At 35.9% G+C, this 20,834-nt stretch overlaps 1 protein-coding gene, 1 long non-coding RNA gene and 1 other non-coding gene across 6 annotated transcripts in view; all 3 read left to right on the top strand.

Moving 5' to 3' along the window:
• The window catches only part of LOC131423129 (uncharacterized), a 38,971-nt gene extending 22,797 nt beyond the window's left edge, over positions 1–16,174 (top strand). The window contains exons 1-2 of the long non-coding RNA XR_009225836.1: positions 1–14,762; positions 14,932–16,174. The exon at positions 1–14,762 is cut by the window's left edge and continues 22,797 nt beyond it. This is a non-coding gene — a long non-coding RNA (uncharacterized LOC131423129). The remainder of the gene's footprint in view (positions 14,763–14,931) is intronic.
• Asxl1 (ASXL transcriptional regulator 1) overlaps positions 1–20,834 on the top strand; it is a 74,844-nt gene that overhangs the window by 31,678 nt on the left and 22,332 nt on the right. The window lies entirely within an intron of this gene.
• On the top strand, positions 5,777–5,849 carry Trnae-cuc (transfer RNA glutamic acid (anticodon CUC)). The gene has a single exon. It is a non-coding gene; the product is annotated as a tRNA-Glu (tRNA).

The following is a 20,834-nucleotide window of genomic DNA, read 5'->3' on the forward strand; positions in this document are numbered from 1 at the left end:
TCTACTACTGAGTTATATCACTAGACCTTTTTATTTTAAGATAGGGTCTCAATAAGTTACCCATGCTGGCCTTGAGCTTGATCCTCCTGTCTCAGCCTCCCAAGTAACTGGGGTTATAGGGGTGTGCCACTGCACCCAGCTACTTTTGCAGTTTTAAATTTCCCAAAGCTAGGCATTAACCAAAAAGTTTTATAGTAGTTATTACAATTTTCTTTCTTTTCCATGGCTTTTTACATCCCATTCCTGTGTTCTGTGCTGAATTTCTTTCAAATATTAATAAATATCATTTGTAAATTTCTTTCAGTAAAGTTCTGTGGGTAACATTGTATTTTGAATATCTTAAGGCCTTGATTTTGTCTTTGCTGTCTGGGACTTTTTTAGCTGTGATGACATTTCAACTATTTAGTGATTTTTAATTGATGGTAGTTTTTTTTTTTTAATTCAAGGATGTCATTCTTTTGTTTTCTAACATCTGTTTTTGCTTTTGAGAAGTAGGCTAACAGTTTTTATGGTAACTTTTCTTCTTTGGTTGCTTTTAATTTTTTTTTTTTTTTTTTTTTTTTTAAATAATGACTGTGCATTGTTGCTACAGTGTATGTTTGAGTAGGTCACCATGCAGTCTGAACCCTTGTGCCTTCAGTTTTAGCCAACATAGCTTTCCTGCCCCCACCTTTAAATTTTTAGTTGTAGATAGACTCAATACCTTTATTTTGTTTATTAGCTTTATGTGGTGCTGAGGATTGAACCCAGTGCTTCACACATGCTAAGCAAGTGCTCTACACTGAACCACAAAACCCAGCCCCCTGGTTCCTCTTTTGACATTTATATTTTTGCATGTTAAAATTTCTCACTCTGAGTTGGAGATGTAGCTTGGTGGTAGAATTTTTGCCTAGCATGCTCAGGGCCCTGGGTTCAATCCCAGCACTGGAGAAAAAACAAAATTTGAAATTTCTCCTTCTGACCTAGGTGTGGTGGGTGGTGGCACAGCTTCTCGGGAGGCTGAGATATGAGGATTGCAAAGTTCCAGGCCAGCTTGGGCAACTTAACAAGACTCAGTCTTAAAATTAGAAAAAAAAAAAAAATTTTTTTTTTAAAGGGTTGGGGATGTAGCCCAGTGGTAGAGCACTCACTTGCCTAGGTTGTGGGAGGCCCTCTGTTCAGTCCTCAGTACCACTAAGAACAACTGTTCACTCTCTTATACTTTTCATATTTTCCATCCCTTTACTTTTTTGTGTTTCATTCTGTTAGATTTTTTTTTTCAGACCAATAATACAATCTACTAACTCCTCAGGTTTGACTGAACGTTCCAGGTTATCACTTTAAAAAAAAAAAAATTTGTTGTTGTTGTAGATAGGTCTTTATTTGCTTATTTTTATGTGGTGCTAAGGATTAACCCATTGCCTTACACATTGTAGGCAAGCGCTGTCACTGAGCTATAGCCCTAGCCCTAACTTTTTTATTTCTAGATTTTCTGATTATTTTTGAAAATTGTTCATTATTTATTTCTGTTGTGGCTTTTATTTATTTTTTTTTAACTTCTGCATGTTTTAAGCACAGTTATTTTAAAACCTCTTTATTGTTCTGCCTAGATCTCTAAGTTTGCCTGTTTTGTGCAGTGAGCCCACTCTACCTTTGTTGGTTCATTTCTTTATGTAGTTTGCAATTGTGATTTAAATGTTTATCATCAGTGGGATTCATTTAAAAAACATTTTTTTTGTAGTTGTATATGGACAGAATGCCTTTATTTTATTTATTTTATGTGGTGCTAAGGATCGAACCCAGTGCCTCACACTTGCTAGGCAAGCGCTCTGCCACTGAGCTACAGCCCCAGCCCATTGGGATTCATTTTTAAAATTTTAAAAAATTTTTAGTTTTTAAATTTATGATTATTTTTTTTTAGTTTTCAATGGCCTTATTTATTTATATATGTGGTGCTGGAAATCGAATCCAGTGCCTCACACACGCTAGGCAAGTACTCTATTACTAAGCCTCAGCCCCAGTCCGTGGGATTCATTTTTTTTTTTTTTTTTTTGTGAGTCATAGTGTAGAGGTATCCCTCTAGGGAATACCTAGAGTGTTTTGAATTTCAGCTGAACCCAGCAGGTTTCTTTAGAGCCACACTTGTCTGATAGGCTAATTTGACATTGGGTTTCTGAACCATTTGGATAGTGTGATTCTGGAACCCATACCTGTGATAGGGAATTTTGTTTTTTCAGAGGTGACTTTTTCACTCTGATTTCTGGCAAACAGTAAATTTCTTTTCCATGGATTGGAGGTTGAAATTCATTTTATTCAACTGTGCAGTTTTGGGGGCTTTGGTATCTTATATTATCTAACTTATTTTCAGTTTCTTTTCTCCTAGTCACCGGCAGGCATTAAAACACCTGTCTGGAGCAGTACTTATATCTGGCTTTAGTTATTTGGCTTTGAGTAATTTCATTGTTTCTAGCCTCAGGGCATTTCCCTTTCTTGCTTTTGGGTTAGTTTTGTTGTATTTTCATTGCTTTTCTATGTACTTGGGTTTGAAGCAAGTGTTTTTCTGTGTCACCACACCTATCTTTTGTATTTAGTGGAAGATCTATGACACTTACATTTTGTAAAACAGGTATAATTCGCTAAAACAGAAGTTTCTGAGTTTTATCCGACTCGTGGTGTGGATGATATAGCTGTGTATAGCTGAGGTTGTTTTAACTTACCCATAAAGCACTGTGTAAGGCTGCAAGGGTGTATTTGTTTATATCATCAATGAATCCTTTGCAACTTGATGGATCACAGTGTCTTTGATTGCCTTGTTCTTTAGCACAGTTCTTTCTCATCAGCAGTTATTGTGAGAAAGGAGCTCCCTTTGAGAATCACTGCAATGGCTCACTGTTGCTCCCACAGGAGTTTGAATATATCTTAGGATAGAGAAATGATTTCCCCATCTTATAGTGATCTAATTCTCACCTATGCTGGCTGAATGGGCAGATGCCCAAATCTATGTCTCTAATTCAAGAACACTAGATCTGCATATTGAATAGGACATTTCCGTTCAAAGATTCTGCTGGTGTTTCAAATTCATCTTGTATTTTCTCAATGCTGTAAGTCAGTCTTCCGCTCATGTTCTGTTTCTGTCTATGCCATCACTCTCTTCTCAGCAACCAAATTATTCTTCATTTCTTCACTTCTTTTTCTTTTCATATATGCACGCAGCTATTAATCAAGCCAGTTTTTTCTCATAGTGTTTTAGCTTTCCATCACAGTGACAAAGTTGAATTAATGAGCCTATAGAGAGAAGAGGTCTGTTTTGGTTCAAAATTTTGGAGGTTTTCAGTCCAGGATTGGTTGGCCTTATCACTTTGGTTTGTGGTGAGTTGGCTCATCTTGGTGGGAACATGTGGTGGAGCAAAATTGCCGACCTCCTTGCCCTTATGCAAAAAGAGTAAGGGACCAGGATCCCATAGTCCCCTTCTAGGAAGTGCCACTGATGGCCTAAAACCTCCCATGAGGCCCCCACCTTTTCTTACGATGCCTTAGTAATACTGAGCTGGGGACCAAACCCTGTAATGCATGTGCCCTTGGGGGACATTTCTGATATAAACTAGAGTATATAGTAATTCTGTTTTTCTCTTTTCATGACAGTATCAGGGTGATATATCCCATGTAAAAATCTTTCTTGATTTCTCCTAATATTTTTCTTGGGATAAAGAGACTGTCACATGGTCTCTCAGTTCAGACTGAGTGAGACCTTACCTTCTTATCCTCCTTTCTCATCCTAAATTTTGATTTTACAAAATGTCCTGTTGGTGGCTTTTGGGGGATATTTTTCTTTAGGCATAATAGGGCATAATTAAAATAAGAACCAGAAATGTATGTACCATTTTTGTTCTGTTTTGAATGAGATAGTATATCATTATGAAATTGTATGTATGATGGTCACAAGTTAGGGGGTGGCATATGGTTGGCTGATTTGGGTGTTAGTCATTAACTGACAATATGACTTTAATAAATTACTGCTACCTCTAGGTAGGCTTGGATTTCATCATCTATAAAATGAGAGGTTGAGTTAGGTGATTTTTTTTTTTTAATTGTTAATAGACCTTTATTTATATGCAGTGCTGAGAATCGAACCCAGTGCCTCACACATGCTAGGCAAGCACTCTACAACCCCAGCCTAGAATTAAGTGATTTTTTTATAGTTAATATTTTTTGAACTCTTTAATTTGTTCAAGAAACTGGGCTAATGACTTTTTATATATTGTCATTTAAAAAAATTTATTTGAAATTAATTCCAAACTCTGAAAAGTACAAAAAACTTCATATTCCATTCATCCAGATCAATTTCTTTATAACATTTAACTTTTGTTAGGATTGGATATTAAAAATTTTCAAATGCTTTTTCCATAGCTGCTTGGACTAATATATGATTTTTTTTTTTGTGTAGTCTGAATATTTAAATTGTATTTCTGGGATAAAGCTCTCTTGGTCATGATCTGTTGTCCTTTTATATATTATTGGATTTGATTTGTCAAAATTTATTAACAATTTGCTGGGTGTGGTGGTGCATGCCTGTAATCCCAGCAGCTCAGGAGGCTGAGGCGCGAGAATTGGGAGTTCAAAGTCAGCCTCAGCAAAAGCGAGGTGCTAAGCAACTCTGTGAGACCCTGTCTCTAAGTAAATACAAAATAGGGCTGGGGATGTGGCTCAGTAGTCAAGCGCCCCTGAGTTCAGTCCTTGGTACAAAAAAAGAAAAAATATATATATTAACAATTTATTAACAGTTTCTGCATCTATGTTTATAAGGCATATTAATATTAGTCTGTAATTTTCTGGTAATATATTTGTCTGCTTTTCATATAATAATAATAATGGTGTCCTTGTAGAATGAATTGAGAAGTTTTTCCTCTTTTTAAATTTTCTGAAAGGCTTTGTATAGAATTGATATTATTGGTTCCTTAATTTGGTGGAATTCATCAGTGGAGCCATCTCAGCTTAGAGATCTTTAATTATGAATTCAATTTTTTTCCCAAAATAGAGCTATTTAAATTATCTGTTTTTCCTCTCCCTCCTTCATGCTTTACTTCTGAACTGTCATCCCAGCCCTTGATTTTGAGACAAGAGTGCTTCTAAGTTGCTGAAGCTGGCCCTGAACTCACAATTTTCTTGTTTTAGTCTCCTCAGTCACTGGGATTACAGGGCTTTCCACTGCAGCTGTCAGTTTCTCTTCTTAAATGAGCTTCCATGTCCTTTAAGGATTTTGTCCATTTCACCTAAATTGTTGAAATTATTGATAAGGGTATTCCTAAATATATCTGGAACTGTCGTTGTCTCCACTGCTTTCCTGATGTTGGTAGTTTGTCTTTGTATCTGATTAGTCTGACTAAAGGTCTGTTAATTTTAGTTGTATTCACAAAAACCAGATGTTGATTTTATTTGTTTTCTGTTCCATCGATTTTTGCTCTTTCATAATTTTTCCTTGATTTGGATTTAATTTGCTCCCTTCTCTTTCCCATTGTTTCATGATGGAAGCTTAAGGTCATTTATTTGCCATCTTTCCTTTTTTGGAAGGAAGACTTTTAATGCATATGACATTTTGATATATTGTGCTTTAATTTTCATTCAGTTCAAAATATCTAATTTTTGTTTTTATTTCTTCTTTAACGTGTTTAAAATTGTGGTTAGTTGTTTCCTACTATTGGGGAATATCCAAAGATCTTTTGTTAGGGATTTCTATTTCCACGTGATATGTACCGTATATTGTATATTTTGAATCCTTTAGAGTTTATTGTTTGGGGCTGGGGATATAGCTCAGTTGGTAGAGCGCTTGCCTCTCATGTATGAGGCCCTGGGTTCAATCCCCAGCACCCCCCCCCCAAAAAAAAAAAAAAGAATTTATTGTTTTATGGCTAAGAATAAGGTAGTTCTTGATAAATGTCCCATGGGTACTTGAATATGTATTCTGATGTTAGGTGGGGTGTTCTGCAAATGTTTATTAGCTTATTGGTTGGAAATGTTCAGGTCTTTTGTGTTCTTACAGATTTTCTATCTGTTCTATCAATTACAAAGGGGATGTTGAAATTTCACTGTGAATTTGTCTATTCTTTCAGTGTTGTCAGTTTTTGCTCATGAATTTTGAAACTCACTTATAAAGTACATTATAGGATTGTCCTCTTCAAGAATTGTCATTTTGAAACAACCTTCTTCATCTCTGGTAATAGTATTTTATCCAAAATATATTTTGTCTCCTAATCATAGCCCCTCTGGCTTTTATTCAATTAGAGTTTGCTTGGTATTATGTTTTTACTTACAACCTGTGTCTTTATATTTAAGGTGAGGATTTTACAGTCATCACATAATTGGTTCTTGTTTTTTCCAATTTAACAATTTCTGCCTTTAACTATTTTTTTAGTTGTAGATGGATACAATATCTTTATTATTCTTTTTTTATTTGTTTATTTTTACGTGGTGCTAGGGACTGAACCCAGGGCCTCACGCATGCGAGGCAAGTGCTCTACCACTCAGCTACAACCCTAGCCCCTGAATATTGATATTATAAGAGTTTAAATCTATCCTCATTAGTTTTCTTTTTTTGTCTTGTCTGTTCTTTGTTCCTGTTTTCTTTTCTCCTTTTTTTCTGGATTGAGGATTTTGTTATGGTCTCATTTTCAACTCTGTTTTGGGTTCATTAGCTTGTACTTGTTTTAGTGATTGCTTTAGTGTTGGATACAAGTTAAATAACTTGTCACAGTCTACCTTTAATGTTACACTACTTCACCTGTATTACAAGATCTTACAGCAGTGTACTTTATTCTCCCCTCCTCAGTTCGTTATTTTTGTCATACACATCTCTTCTATGAATATTGTAAACTTCACAATGCATTATTGTTATTTTTTATTTAAACAGTGATTTTTTTTTTTAATTTTTTTTTTTTATGGGCCCGAGAATTGAACCCAGGGCTTGTACATGCTAGGCAAGTGCTGTATCACTGGGGCTGGCTACACTACCAGCCTCAGTGATTATCTTTAAAAGGACTTTAAAAATAAGAAAAAAAGTGTTTTATGTTTGCCCACATATTTCTCATTTCCAATGTTGTTCATTGCTGCATAGATCCAGGTTCCCTTCTGGTATCATTTTTCTGTCAGAGAACTTCCTTTAATGTTTATTGCAGTGCAGGTCTACTGGTGATGATGGTATTGTTAAGTTTTGTATGTTTGAAAAAGTACTTCCCTTTCTTTTTAGAAAGATATTTTCACTTGATACAGATTCTGGGTTGAGTCTTTTTCCTTGTACTTTAGAAATGTTTCTCCATTGTGTCTGAGTTGCATTATCTCTAGTGAAAAATCTATCATTTTAATTATTCTGAGTAAGTGATGTATCTTTTTTGCTTCTCTGATTCATTTTAAGATTTTCTTTTTATCATTGCTCACCAGCAGTTGATACCTGGATTTTGTCATGTCAAGCTTCTTGGATCATATTTGGCAAATATTCAGCTGTTACTCATGAGAAATATTTCTCCTATACTTTTCCACTCCACCCCATCTGGAGACTGTAATTACATGTCTATGTGGCTGCTTTAAATTGTCCCAAAACTCACTTATATGCTGTTCATATTTTTTCTATTTTTTGCTTGCTTTGTTTTGGGAAGTTTCTATTGATACATCCTTAAGTTCATTAATCTTTTTCTTTGCAGTGTTTTTGTGTTACTAGTTATTGAATCTGGGGGACTTTTGCTTCTAAGTTACATCCCCTGTCCTTTTTATTTTTTATTTTGAGACAAGGTCTTACTAAGTTTCTGAGGCTTACCTCAAACTTGTTATCCTCCTGCCTCAGCTTCCCAAATAGCTGGGATTACAAGCATGTGCTGCCACACCAGATTTAAAACTGCTGTTCATTCCATCCAGACATTGAATATTTTTAATCTCTTGAAGTTTAGTTTGGGTATTAGAAGGTTTTTTTTGTTTTTAATTCTTACATGCCTCTACTAATACGCTCAATATTGAACACATGAAATAAAGTTATAACAACTGTATTCACATTATTTTCTACTAATTGTATAATTTTTTTGTGTGTGTGTAGCTGGGGATTGAATCCAGGGCCTTGTGCACTCTACTGACTGAGCTGTATTCCTGGCCCTAATTGTATCATTTTGTAGTCTGTTTCTATATGTTTTTTTCCTTTCCTTTATGGGTCAGATTTTCCTGGTTCCTTGCATTCCTAATAATTCTTCTTCTTCTTCTTTTTTTTTTTTTTTTTTTTTTTTAAGAGGAGAGAGAGAGAGAGAATTTTTTTTTTTTTTAATATTTATTTTTCAGTTCTCGGCAGACACAACATCTTTGTTTGTATGTGGTGCTGAGGATCGAACCCGGGCCGCACGCATGCCAGGCGAGCGTGCTACCGCTTGAGCCACATCCCCAGCCCCCTAATAATTCTTGACTGGAAGACAGATACTGTGAATTTTACTTTGGGTCCTCTATATTTTTTTTATTACTGGTAGTATTTTTGAGTTTTTTCTGGAATGTGCATAAGTTAGTTGGAAACATCCTTTGAGGCTCCCGTCCCCCTTTTTGTTTTTTAGGCAAGATCTTGTTAAGTTGCTGAGGCTGGCCTTGAACTTGCTATCTTCCTGCATTGGTGGGATTACAGGCATGCACCACCATGCCCAATTTGAGTCTTCCTTTTACACTTTGTTGAGGTTTATCTTTTCTGTGTTTATTTTTCTAAGGCTATGTGGATATGTTATTTCCTTTTCTTTCTTTTATAAAAGTAGTCTGTGAAGTTTTTTTTTTTTAATTGTCAATGGACCTTTATCTTATTTATTAACTTATTTGTGGTGCTAAGAATTGAATCTAGTGCCTCACATATGCATTTGTACTTAATAGCTGTCCTAAGCAACTCAGTGAGACCCTGTCTCTAAATAAAATACAAAATAGAGCTGAGGATGTGGCTCAGTGGTCGAGTGCCCCCGAGTTCAATCCCTGGTGTCTGTTCCCCCCAAAAATTACTCCCTTAATGGTACTTAAAATTTTTTTTTGAGGGTTTGGGATTGTGGCTCAGTGGTAGAGTGCCCACCTAGCACGTGCAAGACCCTGGGTTTGATCCTCAGCACCACATAAAAATAAATAAATAAAGGTATTGTGTCCAACTACAACTAAAAAAATAAATATTTTAAAAAAATTTTTTGAACTCAAATCCACAGCCTCTTTTTATTGATACATTATATCACATAACTACAAATATAGGTGAACATATGTTGTTTTACATATCCATTGTGAAATATACCCTAAAATAGAATTTTTTAAATATTAAGAAATTGTACTATATTTTAAAAATTACTAGATAATATTTGGCTAAAATTATTACATGATAGTGGATATACTGTATTTCAGTAGGCTTATCTAATTTTGAATGATTTGGACTACCTCCTTTCAGATGTGAGTTGATCACATCATTGATTTTATGTTGGAACATGATTGATGTTGACTTGGCAGCCCTATTGGATCCCTTCTTGTACTGTGGGAGTTCTCTTTTTTCTTACTTGAATAAATCCTACACTTGAAAAGAAAAAAAGTTGCTGTAAAATTGTTAGCTCTGCTGTTTTCTTAGTGTTCCTGGTACTGGCATTAAATCTAGACTGCCTTTTCTTTATGATCATATCTTTAAGTCAGGTTAAAAACTAAATTAATAGAGCTGGATATAGTGGCATGTGCCTGAAATCCCAGCCACATGAGTAGTGGAGGGTAGATGATCATAAGTTGAATCCCACCCTGGGCAGTATAGTAAGACCCTGTCTCAAAAAACTAGGTAATAAAGTTAGTTAATGCACCTAACTGTGGCATATGAAATATACTTGGAGAAAGATGACTGATTTTCAGAATACAGAATATGATTTAGGATTGACATGGTCACCCATACACTGAATCAGTGTACTAAGTGAATGGAACATGAGTTCTTGTTTTATCTTTGTATTGAAAATTCCATTTTGCTGTTGCTGACTCCTTCAATAGAGATATCTCTGCCTGATGGTTGAGGCTCTCCTGATAATTCTGTGTTATGTATGGTTTTTTTTTTTTTTTTTATCAGTTGGCTTTTGCTGTGTAACTTACCTTCCCAAAACTTGGAGCCTTAGAACCACTGTTATTTTACTCATTACGCTTTTGGCTGCATTGGCTGTTTTCTCCATTTGGACTGGCTCAAATTATTTGAGATTAGCCGGACTGGGTTTACTAATGAATCTGTGGTCAGCTGGAGGCTGGATGTGTTAGGCAGATTTCTAAGATGAATCCTTTTTTGTTGTTGTTGTTTTGTTTTTTAGTTTCAATGGGTATTTATTTATTTATATGCACGGAGCTGAGATTCGAACCCAGTGCCTCACACATGCTAGGCAAGTGCTCTACCACTGAGCTACAACATAGTTGTAGTTGCAAAACCATCTTAGGGCTAAAATGATTTTGGAAAACCCCTATGTCCTTGTATGATCTTTTCCCCTGGTATGTGGATTGACAACTGTAGTTTGCTTTACACCAGCAGGATATAGAAAGGTGGAGAGATTTTGCATATGTGATTAATTAAGATCCCCCATTCAGTCATGGGTAGGCCTGAACCAATTAGGTGAGTTAATCTAAAGTACAGAGATGAGAGAAGTGAGCAATTCTGCTGGCTTTGGAGAAGTTGTGATGGATGAGAGAACCTCACGTCAGGGTCTGGGGGTTCTTGGGAGCTGAATGCAGGTCTTAGCTGATAGCCAGCAAAAAGTGATCTTAATCCTACAACTGCAAGAATTTGTTTCTCCCAATAACCTTGTGAGCTTGGAGCAGGGCACTGAGTTCCAGAAAGAAAATCAGCCCAATTGACACCTTGATTTGGATTTTATGAGACCCTGAGGAGGAGGCCCAGCTCAACTGTACCCAGACTTCTCACCCATGGAAACTGGAGATAATAAATGTGTGTTGTTTCAGCCACTAAATTTATGGTAACTTGTTATGTAGCAGTATAAAACTAGTATACTGGGTAGTCTAGGGCACTCCTTTGACTAGCTGTTGGCTTGGAATAGTTGGGGAAACTGCCAAATGAGCCACACCATCCAGCAGGCTAGCTCTTCATGTGGTGTTTGTTGGTGATGGTTGTAAGGTTCTCAGTAGCAGCAAGAATGGCCATATCCTAATGTTTAGGTGCTCTTCAGGTCTCTGAGTCATAGTAGAGCAGTCATTCTCAACCAAGAACTCTTTTGTCTCCCAGGGGCTATCTGGCAGTATTGCAGTTTTGGTTTTTACAACTAGGGGGTGAGGGGATACTACTTACCATCTAATAGATATAGGCTAGGGATGCTACTAAACATCTTATGATGCACAGGACTTCTACAACAAGGAATTGTTTGGCCTAAAAGATGAGAGTGTCAAGGTTGAGGAAACCCTACATTAATCCAGTGGTCAAGTTAAGTCCCAAGAGCAGCAACAAAATTCTCTTGGTGAGAGGGACTATAAATTCATTGAGAGGATTTCTTGTAGCCATTCTTATAATCTATCACATGTTTACTGATTTACATAAAATACTTGAAAAATGGGTCAGATAGTTTTTTATTAGATTTTAAAAAGGTTTTATGAATGTGTGTCATTACTGTAATGAATTATCTGAGGTAATTTAGCTTTTAAAGAGGAAAAGTTTTGGTCTCATAGTTTTGGTGGTTTTAGTCCATATTTGTTTGGCCCTATTGCTTTTGGGCCTGTGGTAAGACAACATTTCATGTTAGGGAGTATGTGGCAGAGCAGAAGACTTCACTTTATGGCCAGGAATTGAAAGAATGGAAGTGAAGAGATGGGTCTCACTATATTCTTAAGTGTCACCCTCAACCCAGTGACCAGAGGTCTTCCCAGTAGGTCCACTTTTCAGTATCTTTCTCTCCCAATGGTGCTAAGCTGGGGATGCACATGGGCCTTGGGGGCCGGGGGTAGGCATTTCATATCCAAACTAAAACAAACAGCAAACAAAACCCATAGAAATTAATATAACAGATCCGGTGGACTCACTACCCAGAGTTGAGAGTGATGGATATATTTTCTCATGTCTTTAATTCTAATTTGATTTTTAAAAACCATTCAGAAGGTTGGCATAGTTGCACAAACCTGAAATGCCAGCTACTTGGGTGGCTGAAGCAGAAATCAAAAGTTTAAGGCCCTGGGCAACTTGGCAAGACCCTGTCTTAATAAAAAACAATAAGGGTGGGGCCTGGGGTTGTGGTTCAGTGGTAGAGTGCTTGCTTAGCATGTGTGAGTCACTGGGTTTGTTTCTCAGCACCACAAATAAATATAAATATAAATATATATATATATGAATAAAATAAAGTTCTATCAATGTCTAAAAATAAAATCACACACACACACACCAAAAAAAACCAAAAAACAGTAAGGGCTAGGGATGCAGTTTAGTGGTAAAGTGCCCCTGGATTCAATCCCCAGTACTGGGGAAAAAAACAAAAAATGACATTAGTCCATTTTATTCCCTTCTCCCTAACTTAATATTCATTCTTATATACTGCTTGCCTATTCTTTCTCCCTCCTTTTTAGATAGTAAATATTAATTTACTTCCATTATACTTTGATATAATTTTTCCTGGATCTGTATTTATTTTTATTTTTTTAAAAGAAGTGAAATTGAAGTATAATTTACATGTAGTAACTTTAAAGTATACAGTGTGATAAATTTTGGGACAGAAGTATACCCATGTAATTGCCACATCAGGCAAGACAGCATACATTTAGACCACCTCAAAAGGTTTTCTTGTGTTCCTTTGCAGTCCATGCTGCCCTTCACCCCCTTTTCTCCACAACTGTTTATTTGTTCTCTGCACTGTAGATTAGCTTTGCCTTTTCTATGGTTTCATATAAATGCAACCATATTATATACTTTTTCTCTGTGTATGTTTAGTATTTTTTTCACTCCATGCACTGGTTTTGAGATTGATCCATTGCTATTCCATGAAACAGTTTATTTTTTACTACTTAGTAGGATTTTATTGTATGGAAATACCATACTTCATTTATCCACACTTGTTGAAGGACATTTGTGTTCTTCAGTTTTAGATCACTACAAACAGATGTTACAGAAATACATGTACAAGTCTTCTGGGGATATATTTTCATTTTTCCTAAAATGAAATGGTAGGTGTATATTAAATTTTATTTAATTTTATTTAAATGTTTATTAAACCTTTATTACTATAGAAGAATTATTAAGATAACTGTAGTGCCATGTTCCTGTGTACTGTTTTGTTTGTTTTGGTCGTGGTCCTGGGGATTGAACCCAGTGGTCTTCTACACTGAACCCTTTTTCTTTTGAGGCAGGGTCTCACTAAGTTGCTGAGGCTGGCCTCAAACTTGTACTTCTTCTGCCTCAGCATCCTGTATTGCTGGGATTACAGTCATGCACCACTGTACCTGGCTTTTTATGTATTCTTTATACAGCTTTCTCCAGTGTAAATGTCTTATATAATTGTGATACATTTAAAATTAACATAAGAAATTAACATTGATATAGTACTCTTAACTGTAGAATCTTTGGATTTCATCATTTTTTCTACTGTTATTTTTCTGTTAAGCACCCAGTGCAGATACCACTTTGCATTCAGCTGTCTCCTTAGATATGAAGTAATTTTACCAATTGTAGCACAGTATTTCTAAATAGATCTTTTTGTTTGCAGCCTTATACTATCCAGTCAAAACCTTTTTTTCTAAAGTTACTATTATGAGACTTTTGGGTCTGATTTCTTTCACTTAACAAAAATACATGTAAAATTCATTCGTGTTGAGAGATATAAAATGGAAGCTGGGCATGATGGCACATGCTTGTAATCCCAGTAACTGATGCCAGAGGATGACAAGTTTGAGGTTATTCTGGGTAATTAACAAGACTCTGTCTCAAAATAAAAAGGGCTGTCTGGGTTCAACTCCTAGTACTATCAAAAAATAATAATAATAATGTAGGAGAACCTGTATGGAGCTCGGTGATTTAGAGTTCTCTGGCTTCAACCTCCAATACTGCAAAAGAAAGAAATTGAGGGGCTGAGGTTATAGCTCAGCAGTAGAGTGCTTGCCTTGCACATGTGAGACACTGGATCCTTAGTACCACATTGAAAATATAAATATATAAAGATATTATGTCCATCTTTAAAATTTTTTTAAAAGAAATGTACATAACATAAAATTAATAATTTTAAAAGTCAACAGTGAAGTGGCATTTGATACATTCATAATAACATGTAACCAACTCTAATTCCTAAACTATGTTGTTTTTTTTTTAACTCCCCAATAGCTCCTTAAGCATTTTCTCTCCATTAACTTCCTTCCTTCAGCTTCTGACAAACACCATTTTCGTTTCTGTTTCTATGGTTTTTGCCTTGCTTTGCTTTTGAAAGATACATTTGCTGGATTAAGAATATACAGTTATTTTCCTTCAGATTTTAAAGATGTTGTGCCAGTTCTTCTCATTCATCCCAACAAGAAATTTACTGTCATCTTTATCTTTGTTCTATATTTAGCATACCTTCCCCCACCCCGCTCTTCTGGTGACTTCTCTTAATTTCATTATTGGTTTTAAGCAATTTGATTACTATATGGTTTAGTGTAGTTTTCTTCGTGATCCTTTGCTGTGGTTGATTGACAGTTAACTTGCTTGGAAACTATTTGACAGGTTTTGTTTGTGAGATTTGTTAGCCAGGCACAGTGTAGTATTTAGATAAGGTATGATTTTTTTCCCCTTATTGAGACTAGATCTTTTTGTGAATCTTGAGGTTATTCTTTTTTTTTTTTTTTTTTTTTTAGAGAGAATTTTTAATATTTATTTTTTAGTTTTCGGCGGACACAACATCTTTGTTTGTATGTGGTGCTGAGGATCGAACCTGGGCCTCACGCATGCCAGGCGAGCGCGCTACCTCTTGAGCCACATCCCCAACCCTTGAGGTTATTCTTGAGAGTTCCAGGCTGTGTGATAAGAATTTGAGGTCCTGAGTAGGGACTTGGCACTGTTTTCTAATTTTTGGGGGGTGATGGTCTCTTTTGCTTGCATGTTAGGTAGTTTGATCACGCTCCTGGGCTGAACAGCTGCGTACTTGAGAGATTTCCTTTGTAACTCTGCAGTTCTCTCTGGTGTGCTGTTCTGTCCTGCAAATTCTAGTTGCCTTAGTCTTCCTGTGTTTAGACTCCTGTCTTTTCAGCTCAGCCCAACAGCCTCCACAAGGGCTCTATATCCTCAGCACAGTGTCCTAGAAACTCTTCCCATACAGTAAGATAGGCAATCTTAGGTCTTTTGTTTTCCTTCTCTCTTGTTTCATTGTTTCTCATTGCCTGATATGCAGTGTCTTGAAAACTATAGTTTCATTTCTCTTTGGCTTTTGGTTGTTTGAGGTGGGAGGGTTAATCTGGTCCTTGCTGTTTTTCCATTCAGAAATAAATTTTTTTAGGCTTACTGAAAGTTGTGAAAATAATTTGCTGTTTCTGTGTATCTTTTACTCAGCTTTCCCCATGATAACATCTTACATAGCCATATTTATAATTATCAAAACTAGGAAGTTGATGTTGGTACAGTACTCTTAGCTAAATTCCATACCTATTTTACATTTTTACATGTATTCTTTTTTGGGGGGGGTTGCTGTTAGTGTATAGTTACATATGTATAAATTTCATTTAATTACTATCTCAATCAGCATAAAAAACTTGCATTGTTTTGATGAAATTCCTTTGTACCACCCTTACTTCCAGGCCTGACCCTGGCAACTACTGATTGCATTAATTTTATTGTTTTGACTATTATTTTATCCTTTCCAGAATGTCATGTAAATAGAATGAATGATATAATGTTGCCTTTTGAGATTAGCTTTTTTTTTTTTTTTTTTTACTTAGCATAGTATCTTTGAGTTCTCTCCAAATTGTGTATATCAACACTTTTCTGTTTTATTGCTGATCTAGTATTCCATTCCTGGGCGTAACATAGTTTATCTGTTTCTCCATTGAAGGATTTTTGAGTTGCTCCTAGTTTGGGACTATTACAAATCAAACTACTATAAACATTTGTTTATTGGTTTTAGTGTGAAAATATTTTCACAAGTACATTGTTTTCCAGATTGGATTCATTTCCACTAGCAATTAAGAGAAATCCTGTTGTTCTTTCCTATCAGCACTTGGCATTGTCAATATCCCCCCCCCCCCCTTTACTACTTTGCAATGGACATATAATAGTATCTCATCAAGCCTTTAATTTGCATTCCCCTAAGGGCTACTGATGTTGAATATCTTTTCATGTACTTTTCATGTACTGTATCCCATTTCACTGGAATCTCTTTGGTGTAGTTTATGTTCAAGTGTTTTCCTTTTTTATGTTATTTTTTCCCAGTACTAAGGATTAAACCCAGGGGTGCTCTATCACTGAGCTATATTCCCAGCCTTCTTTTTTTTTTTTTTTTTTTGAGACAGGGTCTTGCTGCTGAGTTGCCAAGGCTGGCCTCAAACTTGTGATTCCCCTGCCTCAGCCTCCTGAGTAGCTTTTATAAGACATGTACCACCACATTCAACTTCATTTTCTAATTGGATTGTCTTATTGTTAAGTATGTTCTAGATACGAGTTCTTTGTTTATATATGATTTGTAGATAGTTTCTCCTTATCTATGGCTTTTCTTTTTGTATTGTCAAAAGTGTCTTTCACAGAGCAAAAGATTTTAATTTTGACTTCTTTTTTGGTACCAGGTATTGAACTCGGGGATACTTAACCACTAAGCCACATCTCTAACCCCTTTTATACTTTATTAGAGACAGGGTCTCCTTGAGTTGCTTAGGGTCTCATAGTTTGTGAAGGCTGGCTTTGAACTTGGGATCATCCTCCCTCAGCCTCCAAAGTTGCTGGGATTACAGGTGTGTACTGTGCCTGGCCTTTAATTTTGAATTCTTATTCATCCATTCAAAAATTGTATTTTGTAGGATGCTTCCCTGCCCCTCCTTAACTGTTCTAAGAACTCTTTGCCTAACTCAAGATCTTAAAGTTTTCTCCTGTGTTTTCCTCTAAAAGTTTTATGTTCTATTTAGTCAGTGATCCCAGAGTTAATTTTTTATTTAGATGTAAGGTTTCATCAGTGTTATTATTTGCTTATGGATGGCAAGTTGTTTCAATGCCATTTGTTGGAAAAGACTATTGAATTTGCCTTTTCATCTTTATCAAAAATTAAAGCTTGCTCCTGGAGTGGTGTGGTGCATGCCTGTAATCTCAGTGACTCAGGAAGCTAAGGCAGGAGTTCAAGCCAGCCTTAGCAACTCAGCGAGTCCTGGTCTCTAAATAAAATGTAAAAAAGGACTAGTATGTGGCTTAGTGGTTAAGCACCCTGGGTTCAATCCTTATTACCAAAAAAAAAAAAAAAATCAGTTTGCCACCAGGCATGGCAGCACATGCCTGTAATCTCAGCAGCTTGGGAGGCTGAGGCAGGAGAATTGTGAGTTAAACCAGACTCAGCTACTTAGTGAGGCCCTTAGCAATTTATCGAGGCCCTGTCTCAAAATACAAAATAAAAAGGGCTGGAAATATGGCTCAGTGGTTAAGCACTTGTGGGTTCAATCACTGATACCAAAAAAAATAAAGTTTGCCACGTTTTGTGAAGATTATTTTAAGGAAACTTCACAGAAATGCTATTCTGTCTCATGTATTTATATATATGTCCTTCTATCAGTACACTGTCTTGTTTCCTGTAGTATGACCAAAGTAAGTCCCCAAATCAAGTAGTTGATCCCTCCAATTTTATTCTTGGTTTTAAAAATTATTTTAGCTGTTCTAATTTCTTTGCTTTTGCATCTAAATTTTAGAATTATCTTTTTTTGGGGGGGCGGGTATCAATGGACCTTTATTATTTACGTGCAGTGCTGAGAATCAAACCCAGTCCCTCACACATGCTAGACAGGTGCTCTACCACTGAGCTACAATGACAGCCAGAGAATCATCTTTTTTTTTTTTTAATTTATTTTTTAACTGGGCACAATATCTTTATTTATTTTTATATGGTGCTGAGGATTGAACCCAGGGCCTCACACATGCAAGGCAAGCGTTCTACCACTGAGCCACAACCCCAGCCCCCCCCCCCCCATCATCTTATCAAAATAATTACACTGGACCTGGCATGGTAGTGCATGCCCATAGTGCCTATAATCCCAGCTATTTGGGGACTAAGGTGGGAGAATTGCAAGTTCCAGACTAGCCTGGACAATTTAGTGAGATCCTGTCTCAAAATAAAAAAGTTTGGGTTTGTAGTTTCATGGTAAATCTCTTGCTTAGCATGTGTAGGGCCCTGAGTTCAATCCCTAGCACTACCAAAAAAAAAAAAAATTGTGGGTTTTTTTTTTTTTGGCTGGGATTTAGCATTAGATCAGTTGATTACTTTGGGGAAAATTAACATTTTGACTGTGTTGTTTTCCAATCCATGGACGTAAATGTCTTTTCATTTACTTAGGTTATATTTGATATTTTCATTAGCATTTTGTAATTTTCATTCTGTACATGTTTCTTTAGGTCGGTCTTTAGTATTAATTTTTTAAGGAAATAATTGTACATCATTTGTGCTTTTAATTTTGTTATCTTGTTGATTGATTTTAGATAGCCTTTATTGATTTTTGTATTTTGACATATGTGACTTTCGTAAACTCATTCTGTTTGTTTTTCCTCCTAAATTCTTGAGTTTTCTATGTAGCCCATCATATAATCTATAAGTAGTTCCATTTTTATATTTCCTTTCAAATATGTATTCCTCTTAATTTCCTTTCTTGCCTGATTTCATTAGCTAGGACTTTAGGTGCTATGTTGAATAGGAGTGACAAGTATGGACAGCCACGCCTTATTCCCCATCTTCAGTGGAAAACATTCATTTATCATTAGTATGATGTTAGTATAGATACTTTGTAGGTGTTCAGTACATACAATCATGTTTTGCCTTCATATCTAGTTTAAATTTGCATTTCTTTGCTGAATAATGATGAATAACTTTTCATAGGCTTATTTATCAACTTCCTTTGTTAACTCTGTTCACTTTGTAAAGAATTTATTTTGTAGCAGTTATAAATGTTTATTATACAAAGAACTTATTCTTTTCTAAGCCCTTAGCATTCCATAATCCCTTCATACTTTATTGTTTTGTAATTAAGGATATTTTGTTGTGTTATACTTTGGCTGAGTATGCCCCAGAGGTCCATGTGTTAAAGGCTTGGTCTCTAGGGGTGACACTTTTGGGAGTTGATGGAAACTTGAAGAGGTGGGACTTTTGTGGGAGGTCCTTGGGTCACTGGGGTTGTGCCCTTGAAGGAAATTGTGGGAATCCAGTGACATGTCCTCCTTCCATGATGTGTTGTCTGTCTGTAGAGGTCCAAATTAATGAGGCTGCCCCTTCTTGGACCTGAACTTCCAGAACTGTGAGCCTAAATAAACCTCTCTTTATTTGATAAGTAGTCTGTCTCAAGTATTTCATTGTAGTAATACAAAGGTGATGAATACATGCTTATGTGTCTACAATACAGTTATCACACTTGGGAAATTACATTGAGGTATTGCTATTAAATCTTCAGTTAAAATTTTGCTAATTAAAAAAAATAAAAAAAATTTTGCTAATTGTACAGATAATGTCTTTTAAAAAATGTTTTTTTAGTTGTAGATGGACACAATACCTTATTTATTTATTTTTATGTAGTGCTGAGGATCATCAAACCCAGTGCCTCATATGTGCTAGGCAAGTGCTGTACCACTGGCGTTACACCCCAGCCCCCATATAACGTCTTTCATGCCTGGAGGAATTATTTGTTGCATGTCATTGTTTTATATCTTTGATCTCCTTCATTCTAGAATATTACTTTTATCTTTCCACAGCTTTCATGGCCTTCTTCTGAAGATTATAGACTAGTTTTTTTGGTTTTTTTTTTTAACACAAGTTTATTTTGTATGATGTTTTTCGGTTTTGAGTTTTCTTATGAAAAAACTCAAAACTTAATTAAGGTTTTATATCTCCACCAGGTATATCAGACAAGTGATGCTGTGTTCTTAGTATATTCTGTCAGGGGCCTCATTATTGCAATTTTTCTTATTATTAATGATCACTTTGATCATTTGGTCAATGTGGAAACTACCAGTCTTCATTGTTGTAAAACACCTCTTTAACCCTTTTAAATTAATAACTACTTGTGGGTAAGGACTTTGAAGCCTTTTGATACCTCACTCCCCTCTAATATCAGTTTATTTATATATGAAATCATGGGTTACCTGTTTTATGTAGTGGATCATAGTCTTTTTAGGTGCTGTGTGTTGAACCCAGAGCCTTGAACATGCTAAGAACATACTCTAGCATGGAACATCACTCCTACCCTTATTATTATGACTTATTTAGATGTTCAATATATCTCTGATTTGATAGGTAGAAATTTTGTCAGTCTGGCTGCGTTCTGTGTCCCTTCAACACATTCTCATCATTTTGGAATGCTGTCTTCTATCTGGTAAAAGGTGATCTAAACTCACTGTGTACTTTTTCTGCCCTAGCCCTTCATATTAGCAATTTCTTGGAGGAGCCCTGATTCTTTTAATGTAGAATATGTTTAGAAGCCAAGATCTAGGTTATAGAAATGTTGGCTGTTGCTATGATAGATGTTGCTAACCCCAGTGCCTTGGAGCTAAGGAATATTTAAGTGTATTTATATGCATATGTTCACTTACATCTAGCTATACTTATGTCTAGTTTTAGCTAAATATGTTGAAAATCAATAGTTTATACACGAATAACACAAGCTTTAATCCAGATCCCAGTGTTCTCACTTTCCAAAGTTTCTTCCTTTTCCATATTTGCAATTGCCTG

This window comes from Marmota monax, unplaced genomic scaffold (genome assembly GCF_021218885.2).
Source record: "Marmota monax isolate L192 unplaced genomic scaffold, Marmota_monax_Labrador192_F-V1.1 WCK01_AAM20220418_F8-fsc00014, whole genome shotgun sequence".
NCBI lineage: Eukaryota > Metazoa > Chordata > Mammalia > Rodentia > Sciuridae > Marmota > Marmota monax.